This window comes from Pteropus vampyrus, unplaced genomic scaffold (assembly GCF_000151845.1).
Source record: "Pteropus vampyrus isolate Shadow unplaced genomic scaffold, Pvam_2.0 Scaffold182, whole genome shotgun sequence".
Classification (NCBI taxonomy): Eukaryota; Metazoa; Chordata; class Mammalia; order Chiroptera; family Pteropodidae; genus Pteropus; species Pteropus vampyrus.
In genome coordinates, this window is record NW_011888963.1 from 372,049 (window position 1) to 381,941 (window position 9,893).

The following is a 9,893-nucleotide window of genomic DNA, read 5'->3' on the forward strand; positions in this document are numbered from 1 at the left end:
AAAGGGCGGGATTCCTTTTGGAGTGAGACTTCTCTATTGGTTGATAGAAAAGCCCCTTAAATGGCTTATTTTACTTTGAAAGTTGTGGTCTTTTTCCTGAACATAACCTAGATAGAAGACATTTAGACAAAGAAGTGTGCTATCCCACCGCTTAAAAAGCAAAAGAATTTGGGAGTGGGCCTTTGGCAGCTCCTTAGTTTAGATGAATACAAGAAGGGTGGAGTGGATTGGGGTGGGAGGTAGTAAACTAACTGGGAGAAGGTGGGGCCCAGGGCAAAAGTCAGCCAGTGTAAATTTGCCTGTTGTAGGGGTGGCCAAGGAACTTTAGGGCACAAATGTCAAATATTAAGTTTCATGTTGTTGTCTATACTGGACTAAGAACCACATGCAGTTTGTTCAACTGTTAACCTAAGTATCAGCAACAAACTACAAATAAAATAATATGGTTCTGATGTTCACTCTAACTCTGTCTTCACTATGGATTTGGTGAGAACCCCAAGCAAGCTATGGCTTCAAAAGCTGTCTCAGCCTTTGTCTGGCCTGCATCCTTTTCTTTCTTCCTCCTCATTATCTGACTCTAGTCTTTCCCATATTTTTTTCTTTCTGTTTACATGGAATTTCTTTGTTCTAAGGCTTTAACACCAATTATAGAGAACTCTGTCTACCTGTAATTGTTCGAGCTCCACAATGTATATATTTCTTCTTTTCTTTTACTGTGTTTATGCTCTAGCTGAGAAGTAAATCTAATGCTTTGGCTTTGGCTGGGAGGCTGGAAAGAGCCTCCAAGTTAAATCCTTCCAAGAAAAGACTCATTCAGGAGTTACGTACTCCATACTTCCTGGGTAGCACAATCAAATATTCCCCTGGCTGCAACCCTTTATGTAGGTCTCGTGAGCGCAGCACGCATTGTACTCCAAAATAATTCTTGAATCAGGTATTAAAAGCTAAAGTCTTACCGCTGTCTTTTCCTTTCCTATTCAGATGGTTATATTTATGCTATAGTCATTCCTAGTCCTGTTGCCTTTGCTCTGAAACCTTTCAGCTGCTGCCTGGGCCTGAGAGAGAATGTCAGGACGTGTCAGTGATCAGGATCCATAGATAGATACAGAGATGCACATTACATATTTTTTTGATTATTCCTGATTGTTGTAAGATAGTACAGTCACCCACCTCACCAACATCTTGTGTTCAAACAAGAATGTTTTATTTAATATACACTGATAATATCCTTGCAAAATGAATCATTTTGAATGGAAGATAAAGTTTAATATATTACATCATCTCAGTGTCAAATCCCATCACGTTCTCTCTTTAGAGACTTCCCTTCTTGGCTTTTTTGTTATGTGTTTTTTTTTTTTTTTTGCTGGATTCTGCTTTATTTCTTTTAATGATTTTATCATCAACTTCCTAATTACAATTCTGCAAGCTGCCCTACTTTTCAGCTCTCTTTCTTTAAATGTAGTTCAGACACATCCCCTAGTCCCCAGACAACAAACTGAGTAAATATCCTATAACTGGTAATTCACTTTAGAAAAATCAATTGTTACATAAAGGGCAGTTCCCCTTGAGAACTTCATTTGAATGAGATCTGAATATTCACTTCTCAGGATTTAATAGCATCACCTCGATAACTTTAGTCATTACCTTGGCAGCAGTCTATACCCACCACTTTGACCTGTTATTCCTTTGAGATTTTCAATAGCAGAAGCTGTCACTATCTGGCAAATGGAAGATTTGTAAATTGTTTCTGGGTGGAATCTTCTGGTAGCTGGTGTTTCATGTATCAAATTAAGTTTCTAAGTTTCAGGTATAGTTTTTAGACTTCATGTTGGCTTCGTGCAGGTTATCTAACATAGTGTGATGGTTTCAAATGCTTTTTGGACTATAGCTTGACTGTAATGCTAATGAAGAGTTAGAGAGTGTATTATGTAATTGATAATTTTCTTCTAATGACAAACATCTCTTATATAACAGAAAATGAGCTAAGTCTTGGGGACAGGACAAGCTACATAGTTTGCAGAGTCCATTACAAAATGAAAATTCATGGTTCTTTGAAAATTATTAAGAATTTAGTGATCTGATAGCAGAACATTAAACCAAATGCAGGATCAATTCTAAGCACTGGGCCCCTTATGACTGCACAGGTTGCAAGCCCAGGAACAGGGACCTTTAAGATTGTAATGTCTCTGACCTCAAGGGATCAGGTAAGTGAGAACCAGACTAGTCCCTAGGAGGGATACAAAATGTTCTAGAATCCATTTATGCAGATTCCTTAAGCAACCCTTTGACTGTGATGTTTATGCTTTACCATTGAGGAAATCTATTTTTTAAAAAAAATTCCTTTAAAAAAAAAATTATTAAACAAAAGCCAAAGACCCAAAACTGCTAGAGGCACTATTTTTACTCTCAGAAAGTCAAATTAGCATTCTTTAGTTTTCAGGTAATTTTTTCTATCCATGGATTCCACTTTAAAATCCTGCTTGAGAACCTTGAGGATGTCAATATCTCATTTCTCCCTGGCCTTGGAAAGCAAGGTGGTCTCCAGGAGCTTGGGGAAAGGCAGGGCTGTGTTTCCTCCTAATCTGCAGACCACGTGTGCTTTCTAATGGAGCCCTGACTTGGTGACAGATTGTAGAAAGGGTAGATAAAATTGAGTGTGGGCCACCCTTTCTGTTGGTGCTACTAACTGTAAAACAAAAGTTGACTAGGAATTTTGTCACCAAAAAAAAAATTAATTGGCAAAAAAAAATGGATTGTAATCCCATATATGTAGACCTGGCAAGCCACCAGCATGAAGCAGGAGCAAGAAGAAGCTAGGAGCCCTTTTACGGAGGGGAAGAGAAAGTTAAGGGGAGGGGCTGTTACAACCGTAGAGCTCTGTTGTGACCACAGGGTTCTTTTTGTAGGGCTTTCACAATGACACAGGGTTTGAGGGCGCTTTCTACAGCCCCTCCACGTTTCTATCTAGGTTAAGGTCTCATAAATTTTGACAGTGCAAGTTGGTCTCCAGTCAGCTTCTCCAGAAAATTTACCGTGAGGGACACGAGACTCACGAGGCAAGTGCAAGGGGAAGAGCTTCCACTGTCTCATCTCTGAGAGAGGTCACAGGACCTGGTCTTGTTATAAGTAAAAGCTACCATTTATTAAGTGCTTGCTCAGAGTCAGGCATGGTGCCAACCTACATCACTGCAATGACTCCTTACAAATACTCTCCTGATACTCATTTTCACAGGGGGAAATTGAGGCTCAGCAAGGTGAAGTAGTCTTACATAGCGACCGAGGGCCTGAAACAGGATACAGACCCAGATGTTTCTGCCTCCAGTGTTCCTGCCTTTTACCACCACACAGTGCTATTGGCCATCCCTGTTAGAGAACCTGGGGGTTGGTGGTTAAGCCCCCACACTGGGAAGAGGCCCTAGCTCAATCCCTAAAAGACAGGGAAGGAATTCCTGGGCACCCACTCTGTTGTTTTCACCAATAGAGAACATACTATAGACAAGACATTGAAAAGAAAAATGTTAGTTGTCACCACTCCTTGAGGTGAGACTTCACGGGGCTGGGCTTTATCTGCAGAGTGCTGTCCGTGTCACAGAGAGCCACCAGATATGGGGACAGAGGTAAGATGGCTCTGGTGGCAGAGCCTGGTAGGGGTTCCTGAGGAGCCTCCTCGGAGAGCTAGGCGAGATGACCTGGCTGGTTACCATGGGCGACGGATGTAGAGACAGCAGTGCTCGAATGCCCGTAGGCAGCCTAAGAACACGTTCAGGGCACCAGAAAGCAGGGCCAGAGAGAGAGAGAGAGAGAGAGAGAGTGATTGATTGTGTCAACATAAGAAGCGTCCAAACCTATAGACAATTTTTATGAGTTTATTAGAACCAAACTGACTATAATTGCCAGGAAGCAAAATCTCAATTGAGAAAATGCTCTGGAGAATGGCAGTTTTGAAACTTATTTTATACATTGGAATAAGAGACATAAGGAGGGTTACGTGAAATTCGTTGGTGGTAGAGTAAGAGGGTGGGAGAAAGCAAAGCGGGGAAATCCCTCAGATTGGATAAAACAACAAAATAGAGCAAAACACTTCTTTTACATTAATGGGAACATAATAGTTAATAACATTTACAGCAACACATAGAGACGGTATGTGGGGAACGAGACAGCAGTGAGGGGTTCTGTGGTCTTGGGCTCTGGTGCCGGCGGCTATGCTTTGAGAGATCTGGAAAAGATTACTCTGACATTTCAAATGTATTTTATCTTAGATGCAAAAAGACAATAGATGGCCTCACTTAAGGTAAAAATTGATCTTTGCCAAGGAAACTACAGGCCTAGGAAGTGACTACCCGTCATGACCCAGTTTTTGTTAGGAATTTTTGTTAAGATCACCCTGTGTGGTTACTTTTAGTCTCTAGGTTTGTAAGGCCTGCCATGCTGGCCACCTCTGAGCTTGTCAGGTTTAGTGCGTGGCCCTTTTTTCATCACAGTTGTATTGATTCGGCTTCGATGAACACATCTAGAATTTTAAAATCAGGAAATCTACAATTAAGTTATTTCTGTTTCAGTAAACATGTGGGTTTTTCATTTATGTTTTATGATTTTACATAACCTTTAGTATGAATTATATCGTGTATGATGGGTGTCAAAATCTTATCAATGCTTAGGGCCTCCACCAGCCTTACTCTGGTCCTGCACTTCTGACAGCTCTTCCTGTCCTTTTACCCATCCATTTCCTACAAAATCCATTCTTGAACTATCCTTGTGACTAAAACTTTCCACATACAGGCCCCTCTTCGGAAGGGTAAGGACCTTCTCCGGTACCTCTAGGATGATGATAGTCTCTCAGTAGTTAACCCAGTTTATGATATGATAGTAGACACCAAAAATTTCAAGATACCAGATAAGGACCTGGGGCCACTTGGAGCTCAGGATGGTAAAGGTCCTAAAACCAAGCTGTAACTGGCAGGCACCCCTCCATTGTCTAGGATTGGTCCTGTGCACTTATTCAACCAGTTCCATCCTCCAGTTTGAATACCTTTATCTTAACTTCCTGAAATCCACTCAAGAGCTCTCCCCTTACCTCCGTGGGAAACTCGGACCCCTGCTGAATACAGAGAGTTGATTCTATATTTGGGACTGCATTTCCTCCCCACCTCACCCTCACAATGTAGACCATAGAATTTACATATATTAAAAGTTATCATTTCACGGAAGACATAGAAAACCTCTTGTGTATAATAAGATTATGCCAACAAGATAAGAACAAGATCTTTTTCGTCATCTTATATTCATTAAGAACTTGAAATAATTCATTATTTCTCACAAAAACTGTCTGAAGTAGACTCTCGTGTCCCCATTTACGGGTAGATAAGTTGAGGAAGATAAAGGTTAAATAATTTGCCCAGAGTCACAGAATTAATGGGGCTGCTGGTCTCGGTCTGAGCTTTGCATTCCTGTTTCACTCTGCCTCTGTATTCCCAGTGGCGCTCTCACTTTGCTCTACAGTATGAAGGATGAAGACAATGTGGGATGCTGAGAGATCTTAGTTCAGGGGAATAATTCCTTACCTTCTTTCCTTCAGCAAGGGGGAAATAAAACTTAATAATCTGTTGTGAAGAGCTGTTTTCAGCTGAAGTGAGAAAGGCTAGCTGCCCCACCCCCCTCAGCAGAGAACTCTCTGGTGGATTTTATGGAATTAATGAAGAGGTGTTTAAACAAGAGGATAAGGGAGATGATGAGAAAGAAAACAGCATCAGTGTGACCTGGTGCTCCGTACTTTGCCTCACAGAAAATGCACATACATATTTTTTGAATTGAATTGAATCCAATTCTTTGGTATGCATTTTCCTCTTGAACAATCTAACAGCAATTCAGGAGTAAAAGAAACAGCCTACTTTCTAAAACATTTAGGCTTTTGCAAGACCAAAAGTTCTTCAGACTCCTATAATTACCTTCACATTATTACTACACATCAATTTAGTGTCCAGATTGAAAAATGGAATACATGTTCGCCAGAAACCCATTTACTTGTCAACTTCTGCAGTGAGTCCGGGATGAGAAACAATACTCTCGGAGCTGAAGGATGTAATTTTACCACCTGACATCATTGTCAATGTTTCCTCAATGGAAAATCCATAAACTTCGATCAGTTTCTTAGGTCCTAGTACCTTAACCTTTGGACAGCAAAGGAGGCCTTTCTGCTTGGAGACCTTCAGGTCTAGCACGCCTTTTTCATAATCAGCAAAGCTCAAACTGCTTGCTGATTGAAGAAAATTGCTCAGCAGCCCCTGGCAAATGATTGGGAAGTGTTTTCCAGTTTCTAACAATGCCCTGGGGAAGTGAATGCAATTGCTGAAGGCCAGGCTTTCAGCATCGCTGCAAGTCCCTGTCGTTCTTTTCTTCTTTTTCCTGTTTTATTATTTTATTTTTCCTGTGTTTGTTGTAGTGCCCTGAAGTTAGTTGGGCCGCTTTCTCCTTCTGAAAGGGACAGGGTGACCCCCATCGGGAGCCTACTTCAGCAAAGACCTTTCATTGCAGGCCCCAAATATGCCCCTGTCCAGCCTTACCCCTCACCCTTGCTGCTCCAGAAGATTTCGCCAGACTTTTGCAAAAATGCAGGTGGGCTTTTCCTTGCACTGGTAAAATCTTGGGCTAGGTGGTTTCTTCCATGTATCTGCCGTTGTCTCTGCTATTTTGCCAATTTCTTCCCAGTTGCTAGCCTGTTGATAGCACTTTTCACTGATTTTCAGAATAAAGGTTTTATCATTATTTTTTTGAATCACATTCTGAGACATGTGTTTGGTCAGTTCCATAGGAATTTGAGAAGAAAGGGAGTAGTTAAATGTGCAGGCTCGACTCGCCATCTTGGAAAGGAAGTCTTGACATCCTTTTCAAAAACAATTCCTAATACAATTTATAGTCCTGTTTATGGCATAAGAGTGAAAAGTCCATGAAACTACTCAGCACTGTAGGAAATGAATAGTTTATTAAACTGTTGACTGTGCTCTAATCCTGGCTTCAGAATGATTAACTAACAAATCCATCATCTGGGGGAAAGCTGGCTTGGCAGAGATTAATTCTTAAACTATTCTTATTTAGGGGTTATTGTTTGTTTTTTATTTGAGAGAACTTCCAGAATTGTTAAAACAGCAACAACAACAACAACAAAACATTGTATGTGTATGTTTGCTTTTTAATAAATACTGAAATAACCAGTATTTTATGCATGGCTGTAGATCCACTCCATACATTTTCACTGATTTTTCTTTTTTTTTAGTGGTGAAAGGACCAGAATTCCAATAAGAGGCTCTAAAGTATTTTATCAGTACCAAAAGAGGGGCAGATATATCTGATGGCAGGTACCAGACACCAATTTATATTAAGATCAAAAGGGAAATTTTTTATAAGGCTATGATGTGGAGGGGGGGGGGTCCTCCCAGAAACTGGATAAAGTTATCAGTTACAATGTATTTAGCTGCCAGTCACAGAAAACTAGGTGTATATAATGGACTTCTTCCTGACTCAGGTAACTGGAAGTCCAGAGGTAGGAAGGGCTCCCAGGTTGCTAAGTGATGTTAGCAAGTTTCTTTCAGCTCTATTTGATACTTCATGATACTGGCTTCATCCTTATTACTGGTTCCCAGGATCACAAGAGAGCTGCCGGCAATCCGTGAGGTTACATTCTTGTCTTAGCCTGGATTCCCAGAAAAACTGATGCGTCAACACTTTATTAGGGACTAGAGTGCCATTTTCGGAAGCAGGAGAGGGAAAAAGGGAATGAAGTAGACAGGAGAGAGACTAAGCACAATGTGGAGCCTTCAGAAAGTTTGCACGAGCTGTCGTATCTCAAGACCAGCTGTGTGGGTGCAGGAACAGAGAATAATTTATTCACCAGCACCTTCCTGGCCCCCATCTTCACTGATTAGAGTCATTCCTATGCGATCTAATTCCCCTTCCCATCCTAGTTCTGTCTCTAGGCTTCTTTCAGTGGCTGTTGGGAAAACCACAGCCCCCATAGGACCAATGGGGCCAAGGCATAGACTCAGCAATCTCTCTTTGCCAGGTGGTACTGCATTTATAACTTCTTCATCTCTAGTGATAACAGTGACAACAACAGTGACCTGAGGCCATAATCTTGGGAACAGCAGACTGTTACTGGGACCCTAGTGGTCTATAAAGCAAGGCAAATACATGAATCAAGGATGGCACATAAACTGACTTCAATAAATCCTGCTCATCTGGAGTGGGATGCTCTGCCAGAAGCCACTCCAGAGAGTAAGGAAGTCTCTTTCCTTGAATCCCACAGTAGTTATCTTCCTCTGTCTCATTGGCTTTACTTGGTGCCCTGTCCATCTCTGAACCAACACCTGTGCCCAGGGAATAGGATTATGATATTCTTAGGTCATAATCATTTGTTCATTTCCAGTGGGTGCTTGGGGTAACTGTGAATATTAAAGAGGCAGTTACCAAAAAAGGAATACGTATTGATGGATACCATAATGTCCACTTTAAGAAAATGCTTGGAAACAGGAGTTAGAAGAGATAAGAATATGTCATGTTTCTCCCCCATACCCATCTATGTCATTGTTCTCATTCTACAGAGAATTTAGTGTGCAAGGCATAAAAGATGGCCCCTAAAAACATGAAAGTTTAATTGTTCCAAATCTAGCCACACTCTTTCCTTTGTATCTGATCGACTCAACTTGATTTCTTGTCCTCTCCTCTACCAACCCAACTATAGCCAAGGCAATCGGTTCACATAAAGAATGTGCTTGATAGAAGCCCAAACCCACAAAACATCCATGTGGATGTTTTATGCAACAAAATAATATTTCTAACATTTCTTGATGGGACTTTACATTTTAAGGATAAATAAACTACGTATTTGCCTCCAACATTGTCTGAACATGATATCTCTGTCTCTATTCAAATGTTCTTGGTGCTAACAAAATAGGGTCGATACCATTACCCCATTGCTGAGCAATGTCTTTTTTAGTTTGTTACATCTATTTTCATTTCCTGGATGGTGACAAGGCTTTCACCCCATTCCTGAAAATACTTAACTTCAAGTTGTGGTTGTTTAAGTCTCGCTACTTTTTTGAATATCCAGGAAATCGCTCTCTTCCTGAGTAGCTAATTCATTGTGTAAGTGCAGGCATGCCACCTTAAAAACAATCTACCGGCTTTAGGTACATATTCAAGTCCCACTTGCCAAGTAAACAGGTGATCCACCTCCAATACCAAAACTGCCAACCAAATACACTCGAAGACTTGTCATTTTCATATAGGAATCATAGATGTGTCAGTTAATATAAAGGGGCAAGAAGTTAATAGTTGCCCATTAAAGGTGTTAAGTAGAAGTAAAAGAAAAGTAGTCCTAAAGATTAATTAAAAAAAAAAAAAAAGTAAAAAAGAAATGGTAGTGTCCTTCATTGGTGAATGGATAAACATACTTTGGTGTATCAACACAATATAATATTTTTTCAGCAATAAAAAGTAATGAGCTATCATGTATGAAAAGATACAGAAGAACCTTAAATACATATTGCTGAGTAAAAGAAGTCAGGCTAGAAAGGCTGTATGTTTCCAACTCTATGATATTCTAGAAAAAAAACTACAGAGACAGTAAAAAGATCAATGATTGACAGGGATTTGGGGAGAAAAAAGGATGAATAGGTGGAGCATGGGGGATTTTTAGGGCAGTGAAAACATTCAGCATTGATTGAGAAATGACATCATACATTTGTCAAAACCCTTGGAACTGTATAATACAGAGAGTGTATCCTTATATAGACTTTATTTATTTAATTTATTGGTTCATCAATTATTAAAAAGTATATCATACTAATATAAGCTGTTAATAATAGGGGAAACTAGGGGGGTCAGGGTGGGGTAAGAAA